Source organism: Balaenoptera musculus, chromosome 12 (assembly GCF_009873245.2).
Source record: "Balaenoptera musculus isolate JJ_BM4_2016_0621 chromosome 12, mBalMus1.pri.v3, whole genome shotgun sequence".
In the NCBI taxonomy this organism is placed as follows: Eukaryota; Metazoa; Chordata; class Mammalia; order Artiodactyla; family Balaenopteridae; genus Balaenoptera; species Balaenoptera musculus.
In genome coordinates this window covers 69,887,027-69,912,473 of record NC_045796.1, presented here as the reverse complement: position 1 = coordinate 69,912,473, position 25,447 = coordinate 69,887,027, and the positions used below count along the sequence as shown (strand labels likewise).

General features: G+C 41.9%; 1 protein-coding gene across 1 annotated transcript in view; it reads left to right on the top strand.

Annotated features, from left to right (window-relative positions):
- The first annotated feature begins 970 nt into the window (after nucleotides 1-970).
- SPACA1 (sperm acrosome associated 1) overlaps nucleotides 971-25,447 on the top strand; it is a 204,308-nt gene continuing 179,831 nt past the window's right edge. The window contains exon 1 of the mRNA XM_036870908.1: nucleotides 971-995. The gene's annotated coding sequence lies outside the window, so the exon portion shown is untranslated. The remainder of the gene's footprint in view (nucleotides 996-25,447) is intronic.

The following is a 25,447-nucleotide window of genomic DNA, read 5'->3' as shown; positions in this document are numbered from 1 at the left end:
CCCTCTCCTTGCGCACCAGGAAACAAAGAGGCAAGAAAAAGTCTCTTGCCTCTTCGGCAGCTGCAGACTTTTTCCCGGACTCCCTCCCAGCCAGCTGTGGTGCACTAACCCCTTCAGGCTGTGTTCACGCCGCCGCCAACACCAGTTCTCTCCCTGCGATCCGACCGAAGCCCGAGCCTCAGCTCCCAGCCCCGCCCGCCCCAGCGGCTGAGCAGACAAGCCTCTCGGGCTGGTGAGTGCTGCTTGGCGCCGAGCCTCTGTGTGGGAATCTCTCCTCTTTGCCCTCCGCACCCCTGTTGCTGCGCTCTCCTCCATGGCTCCGAAGCTTCCCCTCCGCCACCCCCCGTCTCCGCCAGTGAAGGGCCTTCCTAGTGTGTGGAAACCTTTCCTCCTTCACAGCTCCCTCCCAGCAGTGCAGGTCCCATCCCTATTCTTTTGTCTCTGTTTTTCCTTTTTTCTTTTGCCCTACCCAGGTACGTGGGGAGTTTCTTGCCTTTTGGGAGGTCTGAGGTCTTCTGCCAGCGTTCAGTAGGTGTTCTGTAGGAGTTGTTCCACATGTAGACGTAGTTCTGATGTATTTGTGGGGAGGAAGGTGATCTCCGCATCTTACTCTTCCACCATCTTGAAGCTCCTCCCCCCCTTTGGTAGTTTCTTGATGTACAAAAATAAAATCCATGTTTCTTAACCTGTTCAGTGAGCCCTCCCTGCCACTCCAGTGTTATCACCACCCTTCTGACTCATCTATGAAAACTTTTGGTTTCAATTACACTATCTTGCAATCACAGTTTTCACGTTTCCACCTCCATGTAAGCAATTTTATGTCCCTGAAATGCCCTTCTTTTCTTCTTTGTGCATCTAAATTACATAGATTTTCAAGACTGTTTTTTGTCATCTTGTAGAAGCAGAACAGGATGGACCCATCATCCAATATTTGGTTCCCACCAGAAATACGGTTTGGATGTCAAGACTGATGATGTCATGCATGCACCGAGAGGGTATGTAAAGGTTTATTACTCACACACTGGAACTTTCTATGGAGAGCAAGACTGGCTCTGCTTTTACTGTGATTAGGGAGTGGGGTTGGGATAGGATAAGGGATCCCACGTGGGCCAGGGCTTGTGTGGTTTCAACTTACTGCCAGCACCAAAGGAGTGAGCACCCAACTTTCTTATCAGCTTGCGCAGATGTGGGGCAGAAGTGATCTGGGAGTGATGGGGCTTGTAAGCTCTCAGCTGTCATACATCAAAGATGGAGTCAGACTCTATTACAAAGACCCAACCCACATCCCTCCTCGCTCCCCAGTCCACAGTCATCACTCTTCTTCTGAATTCCTAGCAATCAGCATTGCTGCCTCATACTGCTATTTACATTTCCTGATATTTGACTTATGGAAATAAATCTAATTACTTTAGATTACCTCCAAAGGGTGAATCCCTCTTAATGAAAAAGAGTACAAACCAGGTACGAAGCCTTGGAAGGGGCTGTACTAGACAGGGACCCTGAAGCTTAAGCTTCATCAGCTGCATGGTAAATCTGCCTCTGCATTCCTCTTATGCATTAAAAATAAACATTCAAAGATATTACATACTGTACATTTCACTTTTTATTGGTTACAGTTCTATGAGTTTGTACATATACATAGATTCTTTTTTTATTCATGAAACTCTTTATTCACAGTAAGAATTAGTGAATAAATAAATATTGAATTTCTCACATGTAACCAGGATGTACAATATATCTCTCTGAACCATATTCTATTTTGCATTTAATGTCTAGTATAAATTTTAAAATGAGAATCCAAAAAGAAAGTTTTCCATGGTAAGCTAAATGGGAGACTTTGTTCATGAGGGTGGTTGAATGTTGATAAATCACTGTCATATCAATATTTTTAATGGACTACTTTGATAATCCTTCTGTAACTTTCTAAGATGAGACAGATCTTTCCCTCCTCTATCTCACTGTTGACACAAAACTTGGTCATGTTGGGGGATGCATAGATTCTTGTACCCCCTGTGACAGGCAGGATACAGAGCAAGGCCAACACCACAAGGAAGCCCTTGTGCTGCCCCTCCTTATTCAGACCCTCCCCCAGTCCCTCTTGTATATTTGGATTTTGCCACTATGATGCCTTGCATCTGTAGGAGTTTGTTGTTGTTGATGATAACGGTGAGAAAAATGACATTCTGTTTTCCAGCAGGACTAGCTTATTAGTGATGAACAGGGGCATTAAGCATATTCTCTGATAAGGATTACATAGGAAGCCTTCTATTCGACTAAGTCAGAATTCACGAATTTAAAAAAATGACGATGTTTTGGTTTGAGATCCTCAGTGATGAAATTCATGAAATTCAACTAGTTTTAGATCCCTCCCTTTGGTTGACATTTGTCTCAATTGGTACAGCATAATGCCTTGAACATATACATGTTTAATAAATACTTGGTGATTTAAATTAGTGGGCTAGCTGGTGGAATCAGAGGTTACCAAGGCTAAACTCCAAGCAACATTCCTTTAAAAGTACACTTTTTCTTATCTTTTCTTTGTGTATATTTGTGTGTGTGTGTGTAAATACATTTATGAGTTTACAGACAGATATATTTCCTCTTCTTTTAGAGTTCTAGAAACAAGATCAGGAATCATGGTACTGCGAATAAGATCCTTTAAGGAGGGCTGGTTTCTCAAATCTAGAGAAAGCTAGGTCTTTTCAAATGAAGCAAGTTGAGAAGGGAGAAGAAAAAGTTTTTTGCTGAGATATCAACTGAAATACATAACTCCTTTGTAGCCTAAATGCCCCAGTATCCCAAATGCTTCCGTGTAGTACAGATCACATCAATTTTGCCCAAGCTTATCTGCAACAGATGAACACCTAATCTACTGTTTTGACAGAACCACTACTCCTGGACCCTAAATTGCCACTTAATCTGAAATCAAAAGTGGCTTTCCAAACCAGGAAGGAGGAAACAGAAGGCTCTTCTACCTTCCTTAATGCCTGGTGATGAACTGTTTTCAGATATCGCTGTGTACCTGACCTTCAGCAGGAAATCATGGTGCCTGGGTTTGCTCACTGCAGAGCAAAGAAGGGTCACATAACTGGGTGTCCCAGATAAAAGTCCAGTTAGTCTCAAAATAGTGGCTCACAGAGTAAAGAGGAGAAGCAGAAGGCAAAGGCTTTAGCTCCCGAGCGTATCTTCTTTCCCCGTGATTAATTGTATTAACCAAAGACAGTTAATTCAGACCAAGAGGAAGGTCAGGAGTTGCGTTGCTTTCTGTCTCCCTGCCACTCCCTTCTGTCTTGCCATCAGAGTTTTGTCAACAACCAGGTGGTTTGCTTGTTTAGTGGGACTACAAACAAAAGCGCTGCTGAGAATTTCAAAAAAAGCAGTCTTAGCAGCAGCTGGCAGCCAGCCAATGTAGAGTTCTCTGGAGAACCCAAGACATTTTTATCCCCATCTCTAGGCCTGGGGATTTGAAACAGTGTGATCATTCCCGGAAGAAGAGCACAGGTTTACAAAATGCAGTCTTGCGTAATAGTGCCCTATTACGTTTTTTAAAAAAATTTAATTAATTAATTTTATTTTTGGCTGCATTGGGTCTTCGTTGCTGCGCCCCGCTTTCTCTAGTTGTGGCGAGTGGGGGCTACTCTTTGTTGCGGTGTGCAGGCTTCTCATTGCGGTGGCTTCTCTTGTTGCGGAGCATGGGCTCTAGGTGCATGGGCTTCAGTAGTTGTGGCACGCAGGCTCAGTAGTTGTGGCTCGCGGGCTCTAGAGCACAGGTTCAGTAGTTGTGGCGCACGGACTTTGTTGCTCCGCGGCATGTGGGATCTTCCCGGACCAGGGGTTGAACCCGTGTCCTCTGCATTGGCAGGTGGATTCTTAACCACTGTGCCACCAGGGAAGCCCCCCTACTACGTTTTCAAAAGCTGGTTAACAGTTGTTTTAACCTTTCTGGGAAAGATTTATCTGCATAGACCAGGCTCGGCTGTGGATTATTTCCTATTGTGTCTAAAATGATAAGACTAGTTATTTCTTGTGTTCAACCCTTGTGGGGAATTAGGTGGCCATCCCTTTGCTTCTTTGGTTTCACTTTGCTTAATTCCCAGGCATTTACTATCGTCCAAATTGTGTTTGATTAGCATAAGCTAGATTTCCTACAAGAGTTTTTCTAACACATTTCTTCTGCAATCCAGTCCCACTTGGACACAGTAAGCCTCTCTTGTTCATCCAGTATGTCATTCAAATAGATACCAAAGAGAGATGCATGCGATCCTTGGCGCTTGGCGATGACAAAGGGGTGAGGCTGCAGGATGCGGTTTAGAGACCAATGCAGGAACAGTAAACATAATGGCAGGAGAGGCAGCAGAGCCCTCCCGACTGCTGTCCTTAAAATCCATGAGGTCAGCCCTCTGTTCAGGGACAAAAACTGGTAACAAGGGAGTTGTGATTTCTTTTTTTTAAAGAACAAAGTGTAAAATTCGATCAACTAAAAGAAAACTTTATTGCAGCATTTAAGAGAATCTCTTGGTTATCCAAGGACAGAAAGTGCAGAGTGAAGGCAATTCCCTTTCAAGAGCTGCATGGCTTTTGTGTCTTGTGGTGCCTCTTTGTGTGTTTTGTGACTTTTGCCTGAGAGCGGCAGATTTTTCTGAAACTGTGAGAATCCTTTGAGATGAAGGTTGAAGTTGGCACTACCAGCCCAGGCACCCTAGGAATTGCAGCCTCTGTTTGAAGCTTTTCAGACTACACGGCTAGCAGGAATCTGGGCTGCAAGCCATGTGAGGACTGGCTTAGGGCTATGAACACTTAACTATCCACTCAGCACCAAGATCCAGAGAGACGTGATCCTTCCTGCCACTTTCTGTAGAATGGGGTTTATTTCTCACTCATCTATGTGTGCACTGAAGGTGTGGCCCTCTGGGGTTCCAACATTATGTGAGGGGTCTTCAATCAGATTGCCCACCTTAGGTGGGTCCCTAGCTCACTGCAGAAGCTCAGATGCTCCAGGGTTTAGCAGAAACTTTCAGGGTGAAAGCCAACTTTGGTATTCACTTACCAGCCAGGGTCCCTTCTCTGATTGCATTTCTCATAGTTAGTATCAGCTGAGCCTTTAAAAAAAAAAGAAAAATACGATACAGCATCCATCCCACCTCTCCCTCCAGCTACTGCCACTTTACAGCTAAACTAGTTGAAAGAGTTGTCTATAGGCACTGCCTGCACTTTTCTACCCTCCCGTTTTCTCCTCAAGTCACTCTAATTTGCACCACAATCCTTAGCAGAGCACAGCAACTTCATGCGAACAGGGACCCATCTGTTTTGTTCACTACTGTAGCTCCAGTGGTCTCAACAGTGCCTAACACACAATAGGCTCTCAATGGGTATTTGTTAAAGAAATGATAACTGTAATGGAATATTAACCACCCATTTAAATGAAGATATTTATGGAGGGTTTTCAATAATATTAGGAAATGTTTTGATAAAAGCCTAAATAGGAAAAAGGATAGAGAATAACATATTTCACATGATCTCAGCTTTTACAATGCATGGAAAAAAGACGGGAAGGAAATATGCTAAAATGTCAACAGTGGTTCTCTGGAGCGGGATTATAAATGATGAGTGCTTTCTTTTTGTCTGTTTTTTTTTCCCATTCTGCCAATCTCTAATAATGGTAGTGTATATCATTAAACAAAAATGAAATCTAAGCAACAACATAAAGGACATGGCTTAGTATTTCAATGTGCCTTACTTTCAGGCTCAAACAGCAAATATTATTGTACTTATTGAAGGTAATGTACTGGGTAAGATCACATTTGATAAGTGCAGATTAATTGTTCAGATGATAATGGGTTTATTGTTACCTATCATTGTAATAATTTCAGTCTCATCTTTTAACCAGACAACAACCACTTTACTACAAGACAGTGGTCACAACAACAAACGTTTATTTATTGGGTGGTAACTATGTGAGGCACATACATTGTCTTATTTAACTATCACACTAATCCTCTACAGGAAGTATGATTATTCCCAATGTTCAGATGAGAAAACTGAGGCTAAGAGTGTGTATGGAACTGGTCCAGGATCACACTGCCAGTAAATGATCCAGATCTAGTTCTTAACCAGAGCTCTTGGGATCATGGCTTTTCTCAGCATCCTTCCGAGTAGTTCATCCTGTGTGTGGAAACAGGATGCCAAATACAGCCTATAAACTCTACCCCGAAACCTACTGTTGCAGGAATTTTCAGGCTGCTGCACACATTGCTGTAGGTGTGTTATTTTCCCACCTCGGTTGGCAGAAGTGACAAGAGTTTATGGTTGGCTTGGATCAGGCTGGGTATTGGGCTAAAATGAGACGCACTTAGTGCAAATGATTTGAAGAGTTATCATAGCTGAGGGACGTATAAAACCAAAAATATACTTTAAAAATCTGCACTGCACACAGATAAATGGCAGCCACATAGGCTGAACTAGACCAGGACACCACATATAGGCTGCTAGGGGGTCCAGATGTGTGGGAGGACGGGTAGCGTAGCAGCAGCGGCCATGACCCTTTGCCTCACAGTCTCTGGGCATGCCATTAAAAAAGAATAGAACTTTCCTCTTTTTTTTTTCCAATTGAGAAAGTTACATGCATATGGTAAAAAAAAAAAAAAGGTACCAGAGAAAAATACAGTGAAACATCATCCTCTACCCACAGCGGCTCATTTCTTCTCCCCAGAGGCAACAATTGTTACAAATTTCTTAAGTGTTCTTGCAGAAGTATTTTATGCATAAAAGTATATACTCAGCATTTATGTCTATGCTGTTTCAAACGCACACTCATGTTATCAAATTACACCCACCTTCCATTTCTCCCCTTAATGCATCTTGAAAGAGCTACCATATATAATTGTGTACAAGGCACTTTGCTAAGGGGAGAGTGGGGGGGCGGAGATTCAATAAACTGTGTTCTCTGGCAGGAGCCTGGGGCTGCCAGGAAGAGGAACCCTTTCCTTAATTCGTACACAGGTACCATCGTGAACTCTAGAATTTGTCTAGATCAGCACACATACATCTACTTTACTCTTTTTCGTCACTGCAGAGGATTTTGCTGTACCAGATGAACAGTACTTTAACTAGTTTCCAATTGGTGGACATTTGGGTCCTTTCTAATTCTTTGCTTTTAGGAAAAATACTGAATGAATTTCCTTGTCTAAACATTTTTGTGCACCTGTGTGAGCACATCTGAGGGGTAAATTGGGTATGCCATTTTTGAGATTCTGAAGCATTTGGTTTCAAAGAAACAAAATACATTGATTTGAAAAGACCTGAACTCCAGAGGTATTTCTTCTTTAATTTTTGCAAACAATATTTCAAATTCTCATCCATCGTCAGCCTTGATAATTGACTTCCAGCTGCCAGGGTAGAAGTGTTTGATTTCTTCTCTTGGGTCCTTATCATCCACAGCAGGTGCCTTTTCTCTCTTGAACCTGCCCTCACCACCTCCAGAATTGTCCTTACCACCCCCAAAATTATTTCTGTCAGGAGGATCCTAGACTCCAGCAATGCTCTCTCTTGTTCTTGGTGAGGTTCTTACTCCCTGAAGTTCAGAAGAATCCGAAATTTTCACCAGATTTTCATGGAAGGGTGTGGTTCATGTAATGTGGTTCATTACAAGGTTATCTTGTAATAACCTATAAGGGAAAAGAATCTGAAAAAAAATATGTATAACTGAATCACTTTGCTGTACACCTGAAACTAATACAACATTGTAAATCAACTATATTTCATTAAAAAAAAAAGACAAGGCCAGAGAGGCAAAATAACTTGTTCAAGAATTCAAAGCTACTAAGGGGCAGAGCTAGTATACAAGCCACACTTTTTCTCATGTGAGCTGGTATTCCTTTCTAGATATGTGTAATACAACTTTTTTTTTTAAGGGAAGTAAGCAATGTTTTAATGATGTTCTGAGCCGTGAGTTGTATAGGTTCATTCTTTCTGCTTTCCAAAGCCTATTTCTTTCCAGCCTATTTGCATATAGCATTTGGATTTTAAGAGTAGTTTTGTTGAGCAACAATACAAAAGATGCATTGTTAGGGGGACAGGTTTACTAACAGGGTTTGGGGATATGAAGAATTAATAAAGAAGTCCTCGTGAAGGAACCTTTGATCTGCAATTCTATAAAAATGTATTGTCAGAATGGAGAAGTGCTTTGCTGATCTTCTCTGTAGCCTTGAATATTTTACTGTCTGTTTTACTTCAGCCCTAAAGAAACTTTCCTATTTTCTTTTATCCTCTGTATTCATCTTTCCACCTATGAAACATATCGGGTCCTTAATTCCTTTCTCCATTGCTAAGCTGGAATCTAGACAGCTTATTTTTCTTATCTCTTTCTAACTCCATGGTGGTAGATTTTCTTGTTTCTTATCTCTTTTTTGAGAAATATGACTTGTAGGATACGTTTTGGGGTGGCAGGAAGATAAGGCAGCCTTGGGGGAAATGCAGATGTGAAGCTTTGTTTTTTGGAAAGTGACCTGTGTGGGCAACTGCACTCCTGACAGTGGTCTTGCCTGTGAACTTGACCATTGGTTATGGTTTTTATAAGGCTGTTTGAGCGAATCACTTGTGTATGCTATTTAACGTGAAGTTGTTCTCATTAACTCTTTCTGAACAATATCTTCCTTCTTTTTACATGATCTAGCCATGTTGCTTGGGCTAAAAGATGAACATTTATCATTTTTGTCCTCCCTGTTCTTACCAAACTCAAGTTCATGTGCCCGACGCACAGTGAGGCCGAACAATACTGAAACGTCGGTGTTTGGAACAGAGAAAGGTTTATTGCAGGGCCATGCAAGGAGAACCGTGGCTCACGCCCCCCCAAAACCCCAGACGCCCTGAAGGGTTTCTTCAGCAAAGCATTTTTAAAGGCCACGTCAGGGAGGGGGGGTGGTCACAGGATATGTGATTAGCTCATGCACAATTCTCTGATTGGTTGATGGTGAGGTAACAGGGCAGTTAACATTATCCTGAGGTGCCCGAAGGTCTGGGGGCTCATGATCATCAAGTAGTTAATTTCTTCCACTTGGTGGTGGTTTTTAGCATTTGAAAAATTCAGGAAATATGCATGAGATACTATTATCTGGGTACTTCAGAGAGGAGCTACAGCAGAGGGTATGGGGGAGGGGTCTGTCCTGAAAAGGCCCCATAGAGTCCTGTTCATTTACACTAATGTGAAAGTTTACCTTTCAGTGTGTATCCATCCAAAAAACATTTATGAGGTGCCAACTGGGTACACAGCACGGGGTGAGGTGGGTGGCACCAGAGATGGTCCCAGTTTATTTTGGGTAGGGTTGCCAGATAAAACACAGGATGCTCAGGTAAATTTGAATTTCAGATATACAACAAATCATTTTTAAAGTAGAAGTATTCTCATAGAAAATTTGGGACACGCTTATACTAAAAAATGACTTCGTATTTATCTGAAATTTAAACTTCACTGACATTCTGTACTTTAATTCGCTAAATCTGGCAACCTTAATGAATCACATGACAGTGGGATAAATGCTATGACTGGGATCGCTAAAGCATTCCAGCCATTACCTCTGTGGCGTTTGCAGAGAAGAAACTGGCCTGGAATGGAGGGGCAGCCCGGAGAAAGGATATGTCTCCAGGCTGATGAGTCAGAGAGCTGGGATTGTCACAGTCTGGTCTTGAGGGATGGGAAGAATCAAGCAGAGTTTTGTGAAGACACTGTGTCATCTCATATACAGATTAATTAAAACTCTTTCTGCTCCAGCTCCCACCCCCAAAGACAATCCTCAAGAAAACCACTGGTGTTGACATTTTGGGTGCCTCCTGGGTCAGGTATTTAAATGGCAGTTTAGTTTCCGTGGCCTTTGTGTCTGGCTATCAAAAAAATGGTGAACGATTATTTATGTGTTTAATAACTATAGTACTAAAAAGACTGTAGTTTTTGATGATCCAGGAAGGATGGGGGGAAAGGCAAGGGACAAAGGGTACAAAATAATCAAACAGATTCCTGCTTTTGATAGTCTGTTGTGTGCATGTGTGTGTGCGTGTGTAGGGGGGTCGTGGGTAGGGTGCGGGTAGAGCAGGTGCGGGTGGAAGTAGGGCTTGGGTCTGGGAGAACCAAGAACCAAATACTAAAGAGCCATGCTATTTTAAGCAATATTAAAGGAACCAAAGTCCATCACAACCAAAGACCTGGAATTTGTTTGCACAGGGTTTGTTTGACCTTGGTACTTCAGTGTTAAGTGCCTTGAGTAGGTCTCATCCAGCAAAGTTGCCTGGAGAAGATGAATTTGAGTTCGGCCTTAAAGGTCTGGAATTTGAGTGGGTGTAGAGGAGGGAAAAAGGCACTGTCCACAGGGAGAGTCACACTCAACTGCATATTTTAGTCACTGTGAATGTGTGTGTGTGTGTGTGTGTGTGTGTGTGTAGGATCACTGGGGCTGGCCGGTATGAAGCTGAGAGGGTGAGGAAATCCAAGATGACTCCCAGATTTGGAAGTGGAAAGGTTACTCGTTAACTGATTAGATTTCAGACTCAAGGAGGAAGCAAAAAGAATTCATCTCACCAAACAGAAAAACTGATAAATGGAGATTTCTGGGGCAGGTTGGTAAAAGTAGGGCAAAGCAGTGGTTTGAGTTGAGATAATGTCTTAGATAACTCAAGAGCTGTCCCACTTTTGACTGAATTTCTCAAGAATTAAGAAAATTGCTTCACAGAAGTTATGTTCTTGCCATCATATTCTGCCAGAGGCTTCCAGCAGCTGGTATATTAGGAAAAATATTTACATAGAAGAAGATAAAGAGTCATTTTATTTTCCTCCTAATCCATGTTATACCTTAATTGCCTTATGGAAAAATCCTTTTTGCTTGGCCCTCTTTCTTGCACGGAAATACAGATCATGAATGCTGGAAAATTGAACCGCAGTCTTCTACCGCAGCAGGAAAATGCATTATTGTTGGGTTGGTTGTTTTATTAGAGATTTCTGCAGAGGCTGAATATCTTTATCTAAAATTCACAGAAAAGCCTCAGGCCAAGATCCTAAAAAATGAGAATGACTTACCTGGAATCTCTTTAGTTACTCTTTTTGCCCCTTTTCTTTCTCCCTTTTCTTATCTTGCTGGTTATTTTAGTGTGGCTCTGTATAGTCATAATAATTTCTACCCATCCACTATTTTAACCACACTTAATTCAATAGAGAGAACTTGTTTGATTTTTTTTTTTTCTTTGTGGAAATCAGGAAGGGTAGAAGATTTTCACCCAAACACACTTTTTCCTGAATTAAGAAGGAACAATGGTCCTGAGTTCCCAGGAGAAGGTAATTTGCAGTAATCCAGACTCTAAGGAGTGTTTCAGTGGAGGTATTTTCTCTGCATGCTGATTCCCCTTCTTGTAAGTTATCTCTTTATTGCAGAACCACAGACCTTGAAAGGGTCTCCGGAGGATGTGTTGGAATGGCTTGTTGCCTCAGGCAGGCACAGACCACAAGAAGGGTGTGAAGTTAGATTCTTGGCCTGAATAAACCATTCCAGGAAGGAAGCCTTTATTGTTCATAAATTTAAGCAGTTCTGTTAGAGATGGCCTGCTAACTTTTGCTGTCAACATTTATAGCCAGTTACTAAATCACCCTTAAAAGCTCATCACAGATCCATTTCTAGAGATGTATGCTATCCAGCACGGTGGTTGTTTTAATCACATTCTACTTTTTTATGTACCCTTAAAGTACATAAAACTACATATCGTGTTTCCAAAGATTTGCATCTTTGTGAGAGTTAAATTGCACCTACGCATTTTCTATCACTTTCTTTGTTACTGTTAATACAAAGCTCATATTTACACAGGCAAAGCACATGTAATCACTGGTAATTTAAGCTTATAGGCACGTCACTTGACAAACACAAGTAATTGAGGAGAAATGATTTGGGGGAACTTGTAGTACCCAGAAGATTTCTTTAAATCTTCTTTTTTAAAATAAGGAAATAGTTTCCTGTGTCCAGTCTGATTATAGAAAAAAAAAATGCTGAAGTTGGCCTTCCACCTCCCTAGCCTCTTCTTCTCTTTCGAGGTTCTTGAGACTCTCTTTTAAAATATCCAGTGCCCCGGGGAGCTCTGTATTCCAGTTTCCAAATGAATGCCTGGCAAGGGTCCTGCCAGTAATCATTTACATCATAGTGTAAATAAGGTGAAATTCAAAGAGCTGCTTTAAAGGGCTGTTGCTATTTCGAGACCTTCTGTTTGTGGAATATGTTTAGGCAATTCTGGTGTCTCTGAGCAAGTGAGGGAAGTGCTCTGGGGGCTCCTGAAATCCCAACCCACAACTGGCCTTGCTTTCCCCTTTCTTTTCCTCTACTTTAAGCCACGAAGGGAAAACTATTTGTTGAGTCCTATCTACTAGCTCTTAAGAATCTCAAAGCTATTTCTTGTTCTGTAGTAACAGTCCAGGTGTATGTATACTGTTTCTTAGATGGCAGGCACACTGAGTTAACTCCACTGACTCACAATGACCCCACCGAGGATAATTATTATCACCCTATGTATGGGTGAGGAGATTGAGGCATGAAAAGGTTAAGTAACTTGCCCAAGGCCAAGTAGGTGGAGCTACTAAGTGGGTGGAGCCAGGTTCAATCCAGGCAGTCAGTAGGGCTCCAGAACACTTTGCAAGCTGCCCTTCCAGTAGCTATCTACTCTGATACCTTTAGGTTTTGCCCACAAGTGTTACTTTTATTATGTTGCATGATTCCCAACATTTTTAAAGTGTTTTTCACCCAAAATAAATATCATCCTATAGTGAGTATCTAGTCTAGGATAGCCAAAGAATTAGTTCCCAGCCCTTGTATGTCAACTCCCATTACTAGAGCCCAACGTCACTGGTTGAAATTTTCTTACAGAAGCCCAAGTTCTATTGACCAGAAACAGATGACATATCTAATTTTTAACTTTTCAGGAAAGGTATTTCATACTCCACTATGAGTTTGTGATCCATGATGACCCTTTCTGCCCAATCTATTTTTTTTTTTAAGATTGGAAAGCTATTTGTTAAATTTTTTATTGTAGTATAGTTGATTTCAATGTTGTGTTAGTTTCTGCTGTACAGCAAAGTGAATCAGTTATACATATACATATATCTACTCTTTTTCAGATTTTTTTCCCATATAGGCCACTACAGAGTATTGAGTAGAGTTCCCTGTGCTATACAGTAGGTCTTTATTAGTTATCTATTTTATATATAGTAATGTGTATATGTCAGTCCCAATCTCCCAATTTATCCCTCCCTCCCTCCCTTACCCCCTGGTAACCATAACTTTGTTTTCTATATCTGTAACTCTATTTCTGTTTTGTAGATAAGTTCATTTGTATGCTTGTTTTAGATTCCACATGTAAGTGATATCATATGATATTTGTCTTCATCTGTCTGACTTACTTCACTCAGTATGACAATCTCTATGTCCATCCATGTTGCTGCAAATGGCATTATTTCATTCCTTTTTATGGCTGAGTAATATTCCATTGTATATATGTACCACATCTTCTTTAACCATTCCTCTGTCGATAGACATTTAGGCTGCTTCCATGTCCTGGCTTTTGTAAATAGTGCTGCGGTGAACATTGGGGTGCATGTATCTTTTCGAATTATGGTTTTGCCCAATCTATTCTTGATAACTCTGGCTTTGCTTTATATCCCCAAACCTTATATGGCAGACTTGGCATTTGTGGAGATTACAGTAGTGGGATTTTGTGTGTGTGTGTGTGTGAGTGACCCAAACAGGAAGTCACTTGTCATTTTACTGAAGCAAATATTTGAGTTTCAAAGACTGCAAGGCTAGTGTCCAGAACCTGTCATGTAGGAAGTGCCTGTCCTGTCCTAGAACCATATCCCAGTGGGGATTTGTTTTATCTAAAGGGGTATTTGCAAATTTGGGAATTTGAGAAGGTCTCAACAATCATCCCTCACTAATATCACAAGACACTTTACTGAAATCACAGTTTTCAAGTATATTCTGTTTTTAATGGACTATTTCTCTAATGTTTACCATTGCTTTTTTGTTATTGTTTTAGTCTGAATAAACTTTACTGAATATAATATATTAATATAATCAGGCTGCTATAACAAAATACCATAGACTGGTGGCTTAAACAACAGACATTTATTTCTCACAATTCTGAAGGCTGGGAAGTTCAAGATCAAGGTGTTGACCCATTCAATTCCTGCTGAGAGCCCTCTTCTTACCTTGCAGACAGCCACCTTCTCACTGTGTCCTTACATGGCAGAGAGAGAAAGAGAGACCAAGCTCTCTGTTATGTTTTCTTATAAGAGCACTAATCCCATCATGGGGGCCCCACCCACATGATCTCATCTAAATCTAATCACTGCCGAAAGACTCCATCTCTAAGTTCCATCACATTTGGGGTTAGGACTTCAACATATGAATTTGGGGGGAGAGGACACAATTCAGTCCGTAGTGTATAACATAAAATACTATTGTAAGTATATGAATTGTAAGTATACAACTCAAAATATTTTCACAAAGTGGCCAGACCTGTGTAGCCAGGGTCTAGATCAAGAAACAGAATACTACCAGTACTTGTCCTGCCTTAAGGGTAGCACTATCCTGACTTCGAATACCATTGATTAGTTTTGCCTGTTTTTGAGCTTTTAAGTAGTCCATGAAGAATATTCATATCAGCAGTTTTCACAGTAGCCTAAAACTAGAAGTAACTGGGTGAACGTGTGTACCTGTTTCTCTTGGCTATAGACCTGGCTGTGGGATCACTGAGATGTCGGGTATATGTATGGTCAGCTTTACTGCCAAACAATTCCCCAAATTGGTTGAACCAATTTACATCCCCATCAGTTTGAGAGTTCGTATTGTTCCTTATCTTCACCAAGCTTTTGTATTGTCAGTCTTTTTCATTTTAGCCATTCTGGTGGTGTATAATGGTATCATATATGGTTTTAATTTGTGGTTTCCTGATGGCTAATGAAGTTGAGCATCTTTTCTTTTTTTTTTTTAATTACAGTTGCTTTTAATTAGGATTCCATGACTTTTAAGCAGCCCAACTCCACTTTGTGTCATCTGAAGGACAAAAGCATATAACTTTAACCCCAGCTTTCATTTTGATGATACTCTGTGGTGCTTGGTTTTGGGTCTGGCTTTTGACCATTTAGGTGCTAAACCATATCTTGATCAGTAATTGCTAAGAATATCATGTAGACCAGAATTGAATTACTTGAGAAAATTAGCTCTAATTCTGCTTCCTTTATCCACATACCACGTAGATCAATTCTGTGGCTGAAGGGCTGTATGGGCCCTCCTATCCTGGTTCTTCATGGAGGCATGTAAGGCTATTTGAACCTGGTGCTTCTCTGGGTGCCCTTCAAATAGATAGTTTGATGATTTTTCCTCGTGCCTCCATAGGAATTATTGTTGGGGAGATGAGTTTATAATTGTCATGTTTCTTCCTACCTTCTCTGGAACTGTCAGAGCAGTAAGACTGTTTATTGGTAGAAGCCTGGATCATTAACTGCTTTTAGTGTTGCCATTGCCCGGGTCCTTCCTCTAAAATAGTTCTTTCTCCTTTTTGTTATGTCTGTTTGAAAATCTCAAGTTTCTCAGATGACTAGTGTCCTCTTGGTGCAGTCAGTTAGTTGCAGTGTACCAACAGAGTTGATTATGAAATTCAAGGCAAAGATGCTGACTCTTGTCAGGCGTGGTCTCAGGTGTCTGCATGGTAATCCCATGGAGTAATGTATAACTTTCTTCCCAAAAGGAGCCACTCTAATAACACATTTTCCAGGGGAATTTGAGTTCATTTGAAAATGACACATTGGAACCACTTTGGACTTTGTAAACTACATGTTCAAACCAGTAAAGTTGTCTTTCCTTAAAAAATGTGTTGTTTGCAATGCTTTATATTTGGAATATCTCTTTGTAAAAATATTGGTCTTAATATATTTCCATAACTTGCAAGTTTAGACTTCTCTTTGAGTTTTTGTGTTTAGATTTGCTATCACAGAATCCATGTTTTTAACTTCCAGGAGAGAAAAACAAATTGAATGACCCACTTGCTTCCTACCAGGTAGTTTTTTGGATGTCTGAGATTTGAAAATGTACTTCACTTCGATTAGAAGTGTGTTCTTGTATTTTCTATTAACCAAGTACCAGATAATTATTATACACATCTTCTAGGGGTGAGTGAGTTTTCTAGGGTTGGCTGATTCATTTTGGGATCCCTGCTGACATGGTCATTAAGAAATTGCAACCAGTGAGGAACTGCTCTGTTTGGCATGGAATCAAGACCACTTTATTTCTCTTGGACCAAGAAACTAAGACCACACATGTGGCATGTACGCCACCCCCCCCCCGCCAAAAAGAAAACAACAACAGCAATGAAGAGAAGAGAATGCTTGCCAAGCAGTCTAGGCTTGAATCAACTGCTTCTCAGTAAACTCCATGCCCTAGAAGGCATCTCCACCATACTCTGATTCTCTTGACCCATCTTGGTTCCATGATGGACAGCAGGTTTGCTGTTAGAGCTCTGTTTTAGCTCTTGTTACTAACTTACACGTGGTTAATTTTGATTGTCCTGCTGATTGGGGTATGTGTGCTCAGCTGTGGTAGTCACATGCTTGTCAGAGGAATGGAAAAACATGGCATTGAGTGGTGGTTTTCACTGTGGATTCCGAGATCAGAGACTCTTTAGGTAAATAATTGTCAAGCAATAGACAACTTTTGTGAGATGAATAAATATGGCAACTTAGATTTTTATGAGCTACTGTAAATCTTTTCTGCATTGTGCTTTGAAAAAATGTTTTCAGATTTTCCTCCTTCCCATAGCCCATTAAATACTTGGGAATAATTGACTTTAGATGATTAAACATAGCTTCTCCAGCTTATTTGTTTAGAGAGTTGTCATCTCAAATCACATTTTTTGATTTCAAAGAAATAAAACAAAATTTACATTTGGATGTAATTTGTCATTAGCCAAAACAATAGTCTGCTTGGGTTACGTTTTTTTTTTTTTCTCTCTCTCTCTAGACCACCTATATTTCCACTTGGAAATTCACACACTGTTTCCTCTCAGAGGAGTTTATCAGTAGGCAGAAGGCAAGAAGACAAGTTAGCTTGCTTTGAGAGTATCTCTCAGTTACTGCGGGGGGGTGGGGAGAACTGGTTAAACCATGGCCTCCTGATAGTGGATCTGAAACTCTAGTATTCATGAGAAGTACCTGATACAGGAAATGTAATCTGTGAGTCCCACCTACAGAGATTCTGATTTCTTAGGTCTGGGGTGAGCCTTGGCAATCTACACTTTTTAGCAAGCACCGCAATAACTCTAATGTGCATGGTCTAAGACCACATAAAGTGGAATACTGATCTAGAGCCTCTTATAGAACATGATGTCAGGGTCCTGAAGCAGGCGAGAAGACTGGCCATTGTGAACGACATTAATATTGTGATTAAGAGAAAAAATGTCTCTTTAGATCTAACTTTCTAAACTGTATGTCTTAGGCTGGATTCCCTAGGAGGAGAGCCTGAGACCAGCGTTTGGGTGTATGTGATTCATTGAGTGGTCTCAGGAAAAAGAGAATAAGGGAAGTAGCTAGGGCAAGGCAGAGCACTAAGCAAGGATGTGGTCTCAGCTGGAGGCCAGCTTTAACTTGATCCCACAGGGAGCTCTGGGCATGAATTGCACCACATGGCTGATCCCACCTTGGGGAAAGAGGGCTAACTTTTTGTACCCCTTGTCAGCCAGTCACTGGTTGTGAGCTACCCTGGAATGGGTGATATAATCTCTTGGGTAAAGTGATTCCTATTCTGCAGAGGGCAGTTCTCCAGGGAGGGAGCCTCTGGAGCCATTAGTAACCAACACTCATGGCAACTAGGGAATGGATGCACCAGCCAGGTAAAAGGGATCCAGGAGGGGTACCAAGAGCATCCATTACAGTATGACAACCTGGAGTCACATGAGAGGCCTTTCACACTATGGTTCCCATTCTTGGTCACCTTGGCCACTCTTGCTGTCATACCTTATATGCTTGCTACTCTTACGATGTTTTTTATAATTACAAGGGAAAACGTGGACAGCAGATATACTTGGCTTTTTGTTTTTCTAATATTTTCCCTCTGGTGCTTTAGTAAAAATTGTCATCCTGCAGCAAAGTGGAGAAAATATGGCAACCTCCTTTGTCAATTTTTTCTCCTATTCTCAATAAAAGAAACGATGACTTCAGATATTGAATTGTGAACCCTCAGGCTGTCGTGAAATCTTTTTTTAGAAATTCACGTTCTTATTGATTGATTGATTGATTGATTGCTGTGTTGGGTCTTCGTTTCTGCACGAGGGCTTTCTCTAGTTGTGGCAAGTGGGGACCACTCTTCATCGCGTTGCGCGGGCCTCTCACCATCGCAGCCTCTCTTGCTGCGGAGCACAGGCTCCAGACATGCAGGCTCAGCAATTTGTGGCTCACGGGCCCAGTTGCTCTGCGGCATGTGGGATCCTCCCAGACCAGGGCTCGAACCTGTGTCCCCTGCATTGGCAGGCAGACTCTCAACCACTGTGCCACCAGGGAAGCCCCTGTCGTGAAATTTTAATGTGTTTTACTCGAAACTTCATTTGCAGATGATTCTGTCTCATGCTTCTTGTAACAATATTGCTTGTGGAGGATATTCCTTTGTTTAGGACTTTCAATGAGAAATATGCTGTTCTGGAGACGATTGAACTGGTTGTCGTTGGTTACTTGGCTTTATTAAATAAAACAGCCTCTTCTAAACTATGTTCTGTGGAACGTTAGTGTCTTTTGTACTGTGTTCTCTAGAAAATAAGTCTTATTGTCAAATAATTTTGGAGACGAGGCACTCTATATACTATATTTCCTTCTAGGAGATTCCCAAAGCACTTTGGCCTGTTGAAGGTTCATATCCTGCAGGAAAGAAAACTACATTTGTTTGGCTGATTATTTCCCAAACCTATTTGCTCATGGAGCCGCTTATCATTGCTACCTCCTTTCTTTTTATTTTTTCGGAATACACATTAACCGCTTACAGAACTAGTGTTCTGTAGAACACAGTTTGGAGAATACCGAAATAAAACTTTATTCCTCATCGTGTATTATCAGGGCTTTGTAAGCAGCAAAGAACTGGTTCTACTCTGTCATCTTGTAAAACCAGCCTTGATATCTTGTCTACATGCAAGGTGAGTGCAAAGCAGATGTGGGGATCAGGATGGTCTCTGGGAAAAAGGATAGGTTATTTGTTTGCTGTGCTGAAGGGGCCATGAAAACAGTAATGTACTTAATGAGGCCTCACCATGGATGTATTAGTCTCCATAAAACATTCTGTTTAGCCTAACATACAGGTACGTAATGGCCAGTGAGTTTCGCAAACAGCTACTCCCCAGCCTCTAATGTTTATGAAGCATCTGTTCTTTTTGGAGTGACTTTGTCAGGGAGGGTCATGCAAGATTAAAAAGATAAGAGTATTAAAAATTCAGCCAAGACACACCAGGGCTGCGCTGATGATAACAACTAAGGTGTAATGTTTCTCAATTCATATGGATTCCCCATCCTGTTCTCAGTAAAGGATAACCCAGCCACTTCCCAACAATCTTTCATTAAAATTTATTTGGATTGTCATGGGTATATGGCATTTCCTTTTTGCATAAGACAAACCCTCTGTGAGCTGAATTTTTCTACGAAATTTTGAATTGTAAGAGACAGAATAAATATTTTGAATGAATATTTATTTAAAGGAAATATTGTAAGTCCTCACTTATATAGTTTACAGAGAACTCCCCCCGCCACTATCACTTTCGTACTTAACAAAAACCCTGTGAGAATGGCGGTATTACAGGCACCACAAGTGGCCAAGGACTCTTGGAAAGCTGGCCAGAGCAGCCTTACAGCGTTCAGAAACTTTATTTGCATTCACCGTAACCATTATCCTAAGCGACAGGCTCTCCTGGGTTTGATTTCTTGCTCTGTAAGAAAATTCTAGAAGGAAATCACAACACGATTTTCTCTCATTTGCTCTTACTTCCTTCATGCTTAGTTATGTTCAACCAGCTTATCATCTAGACTCAGCCACAAGCTTACTGTTTCCTAATCCATTGCTTAACAATAGTCACCTCTTGGATCATGAGAGGTGGTAAGATTCTAGGGTATGTGTGTGAGTGTGCTAACATTTAGGAACCGGTGGGGGATGAAGTACTCAGAAACCATATTTAGGCGGAGTTCTGTATTCCCTGCCGAGGAATGTGGATTTTCTCTAATAGGAAGCCAGAGGAACCTAGGATTTTGGGTGCCTTGGGCAGGGTAGCAGAGGGTTTGATAACACAGACCCCAGGAAGGAGGCTGTTAACGTGAATACAGTGGACAGATGATGAGGATCTGGGAAATGGATTTGGCTGAGACAATGGAGGGGATTCCTGAGGTGGAACTGACCAGTCTGGGAGGTAAGGGAGATACAGAAACTAAGGATATAAATGAGATTTCTAGTATTGGTGACCTCTAATGCTATTATCAGAGAAAAGAACATGGGGGAGAGAACTGGGTTGGTACAGGGGAGTGTGGGAGAGTCAAAAAGATAGAAGTCACTTTAGGACATGGTAAATTTGAAGTGAAACATTTAGAAAATGTTTAGAAAGCAGCTAAACAACACTGTAAATCAACTATACTTCAATTTAAAAAATTTAAAAAAAGAGAGCAGTTTGAAATATCACTCCAAATTACAGAGAAAGAAACAAAAACCTGACATTTAGATCTAGAGTTTCGACAGTGTTAAAGACCTAGGACACGGACAAAGCATCCAGGAAGAGGGTGGCTCCAGAATGAATCAGCCCACAAACTCACATAAGTTAGAAATGTCATGTGTTTTTACAATTTGTAAGTCAACTTCATTTCATACTGAGCACCCCTCCTTTTATTCCGGTGGGAAACTTAATTTTATTTATTTGAGTTTCCCTTCCTCTTATGCTGTGCTGAGGCATCAGGGTACAGAGCAGTGATCTGGTCCTTTGTCATCTATCAGGGAGGTTACTGCTGAGGCTGCCATCCTTCCTACTAGATCCCTTTATCTCTGCCATGGCTATGCCATGTGATGCTGCCTGTGGTTTTGTCTGACTAGCTTAAACTCCACCCAGCCCTTCCACTTGGACTTTTGCTGTCAAGATTGTGGGAGCATGAGGGAAGCATGTCTGCTCTGGGACCCTTTGCTATCTTTCTTCCTTCCTTTCCTTCCTCTAGCCCAGGGACATCTCTTTCTAGGGCAGAGAAGGAAGAAGGATGAAGCCCCCTTCTTCTCGCTTCTCACACACTCTCCCACCTTCTCCCCAAACCACCAACTTCTCTTAAAGGCTTAAACATGTTTTTGTGTGTTGGGGGGAAGTCAGAAGGACTTGCGCTATTTCCGCTTTTGACCCCAATGCATGCCTTCTGGAACTTGTGGGATATCAAGACTGCTACCAGCCTAAACTGGAGGACGGAAACATACAAATACAGATACAGAGAGAAAAAAGATTAATATCTGAAAATACTATCTAGCCACAGCATTCAAGTGAGAAAAGAAAACAAGCAGGCTGTGGATTACAGAGTGTAGAGCCAAGAGAGAACAGAAAGATGACATCCCGGGAAGAAGCCAGAAAGCTCCCAGAGGGTACAACAAAAGCACCGCTCTCGGGATGCCAGGACACAAGGCATGGCCCCGGCTGTGATATAATGGGACAGGTCAGAGGAGGGCCGGCGGGTTTAGAGCCCAGGGATTTAAAGTATGCCTACAGCCCCACCTGTGGTTGCGAGGAAGCATCAGTCAGCTTGGGTTCAGATGGAGCCACGTCCGCTGTGTGCATAATTATGTCATGTCACTTAAGTGTTTTCCTGCGCTTCTCTGTTTCTCCAGTGGTCTCCCTCCCTGGACTACAAGTTCCTCAGGGACAGAGCAATGCACATTCTTATATCCTCAGCCCTGAGCACAATGTCTGACACATAGTAGATTCCTTATTGAGATTTAATGAATGACTAAGAGCCAAGGTTTTCCAAGAGGGTCAGCATTTTATCTGCCCAGCTGTGGGGCTAAAATAATCCAAGATCTCAGAGGAATTTCCCTCTATTGCTGTGCTGAACTAAAACAAGAGATCTGGCTCCTATGCTGATGAGTCTAGTAATCTGTTTTCCTTGTTTCCAGTGATAATGGTCCCAAGATACCCATTGGGAGCTGTTTGTTTAGGTCCAGTGGAGTAAAAGATAGAGTTTGCACATTTACTGTTTTTACCCTCTCATTTGTATCCTAATGTAGACATTGGGGTCATTATATATTTGAGAGAAAATTTAGATCATGGGTTCAATTCAGAAATAAAGAAATGCATCACAGGTCTACATATTCCCTGCATGAGGCATGGGAGAAATTGCTGTAAACAGAAGGGCTATAAACACCCAGGTCTTATTTTTTAAGATCTTCCAGTCTAGTAGAGTAGAATAAGGCAAGTCAAGAAATAGCTATAATTTTGGAAAAATAAACGTGCAAGTGTTGAAAAAATAAAGTATTGGAGGACAGAGGGTTTCTACTGAACTCAAATCACAGATTACACAGAATTTCCCATTTCTTAGGTATCCCATTGAAAAGTTATTTTACGGAACCTTGCAAAGTAGAAAGACACATCATTTTTATAGTATTCTTACCCTCTGCAAAAAAATCTTGGAAGCACAAAATAAAATGTACAGGTGGGGTCTAGGTTATACCAATGGTTATATACGAACAAAGAAGAAAGGCATAAGGAAAGGAAGGAAGATTATTGAAGAGGAGCCAGGACTCACAGTTTCCATTTATGGTGAAGTGTATGATTTTTGCCAAGGGATTACACACAGCAGACTGACTCATTTTTTAGCTTCTAAATCAAAGTTGGAGAGGTACATGGCTTGGAGCCATTTCAGCTGTGTTTGAAGTTGCTCAGAGACCCTTAGGTGAAGGGTGGTATGTACATCTAAATAAATATTCTTGTTATTTCATTATTGTTGTGAAGAGTTATGTTGTCAGGAATACCAGCTGTTGGAATCAGGCTGGGGCCACAAAGAGGATGCATAGTCACCTAAAGATTGTATTTCACAGCTGTAACCACCCCAAAGAACTTCTGGCAGAGGATCTTCAGCTGTAAATTTATAACCTTCACAGGCATCCAAGCTTTGTTGAAAAAAATCCCTCAAAAATATGTTCTTCTAAATGTCTGGCTTCTGATAGAATCTTATTTATGTATTTTTAGTATGCATGGGTGTGGGGAAGGGGCTGAAAATGAAGGAGAGAATATCAAAAGCACTTTGAAGGACCTGTAGATTTTTCTTTGTTTTTCTTTCCCCCTAACAAGCCAATTTTCGGGTTGCTTATGAAACTAGCCTTTTGGGTTGAAAGAGCTAGTGAAGTCATATTTATTGAGTGCCGTCATATTTATTGAGTGCCGGCATATTTATTGGACCAGGGCTGGTGCTTTGGGGACTACAAAATAGATGTCTAAGGTTGACCCTTGCGATTTTGGAATGTCTAGCTAGAGGAAAAAGACCAAGCTGTGAAAAACAACAGGAGACCTTCCTTAGAAGAGGAACTATCATTGAATGGTGGGATGTGATTTGGAGTATCTGGGCTAGAGAGGGCAGGATAGGGGCTCAGATGAGGTCTCTGAGAGACTCCCCGCTGTTCTAGAAATGGAAATGACCCTCATGGGGAAAATCCCCCTTGTTCGTTTTAACAACAGAAGGAAAGAGGCACGGAAATGCTGCCCTGGGGCCCAGGAGGTGATGGGAGCCTCCTCCTTGGTACCCAGGCACCCAAGGCACACTGTGGCTTTGGCTGCAGAAACTGAGGATGTGCCCAGGTGCCCAGGATGGAGGATCTGGCCATGGGGAAAAACAGACACCAAAGCTGAGAGCTCATTTCACTGGGATCCCTTGCTCTTCCTGGTGTGAAACCCAGACCATGGAGCTGGCAGCCATGGCCTTGTCTGCTGGTCACAGCCCCTTTCTCAGGCTTAGTGGAGCTGTCTGAGGGGTGGCCGCTCATGAGTGGTGACCTGGGAGCTTTTGGGGGCGGGTTGGGCAGCATTATGTTCTCTGATTGGCATCTGGGAAGACCGCCCATGGCAAGGGCACTCCAAAGTGATCAGGTTAACCTCTCTGCCCAAGCTGGATGCCCAAGCCAGCACATCTGGACCCTATCCAGGAAGATTTGTTTTGCCAGGTCGCCAGCCTGTGAGGGTAACAGGGCCACGTGAGCACATTATGCCTAACTTGCCCGTCTCGCTCCGTCTGCTCACACGGCTTACGGGGTGACTGCCAAATGCCCCACAGGGATCTTGGGAGTCCCCGGGAGGTGCCTGTCATGTGCGCATGAGCAAGGTCAGTCAGCAGTCACTCAGTTTCTACATCGCAGACTCCTGCCCTGATCCAACCAGGGCAGTCACGTCCACTTCTAGCACTTGTCTTCCTCTGGACACCGCCCCATGTGCTGGAGCTCTCAAGGTGCCCAGCTGCGGAGGGGTCTGCCCAGGGATCTCCGCACTTTCGGGGCACAGGCTGTTAGAGGGATTCCAAGGTAGGACTGTCCTTGGGCTGAGTGCCCCTGCGGAGTTCTCAGTGAGTTAGCTCTTGTGGTTTTTGCTTGTATTAATACTTCCCTATGACACGGGCCTCAGACAGAGACCAACAGGGATTTGGAGTGAGAACAGTTCTGAGGGGCATCCTGTGTGCTGTACATCTGGTGTGCTCTCCTTGCCTTCTGAGGACCAAGGCTCCGCCATTGGGTCCAGTTGGCTGTGTCTGGGTCCCTCCCTCTTGGTTCAGATGTCCTACCCAGGAGGCTCCTCAGCCCCTCAACCAACTATTTCACTAGACAGCCCCTCTGAGGAGGTCATAGCTGGGAACTCACTTTTTTTTTCCTGAGAGAGAGAGGACTAAGGCTACTTTTATTTTTGAAAATTATTAAAAAATTAATATTTCAAGTAAAGTAATATGTGTATGAAGCCTTAAAATGAAAAATTACAGTCACCTGCTCTATCCCATTCAATTCCAGATCCTAACCCCAGAGGTGACCGTTGTCAAATCCAGCTGTTCCTTCTGGTATTTATCATCGTGTTTCTAAGTAATATGTTTATACCATCCAGTTTTTTTTTATTTTTATTGAAGTATAGTTGATTTACAATGTTGTGTCCATCTCTGCTGTACAGGAAAGTGACTCAGTTATACACATATAGACATTCTTTTTTAATATTCTTTTCCATTATAGTTTATCACCATATTTATCACCATCAGGATATTGACTATAGTTCCCTGTGCTATACATTAGGGCCTTGTTGTTTATCCATTCTAAATGTAATAGTTTGCATCTGCCAACCCCCCAAAAAAGCCAGCTCTTTCTGGCTTACTTCGCTTAATATGATCATCTCTAGTTGCATCCATGTTGCTGCAAAT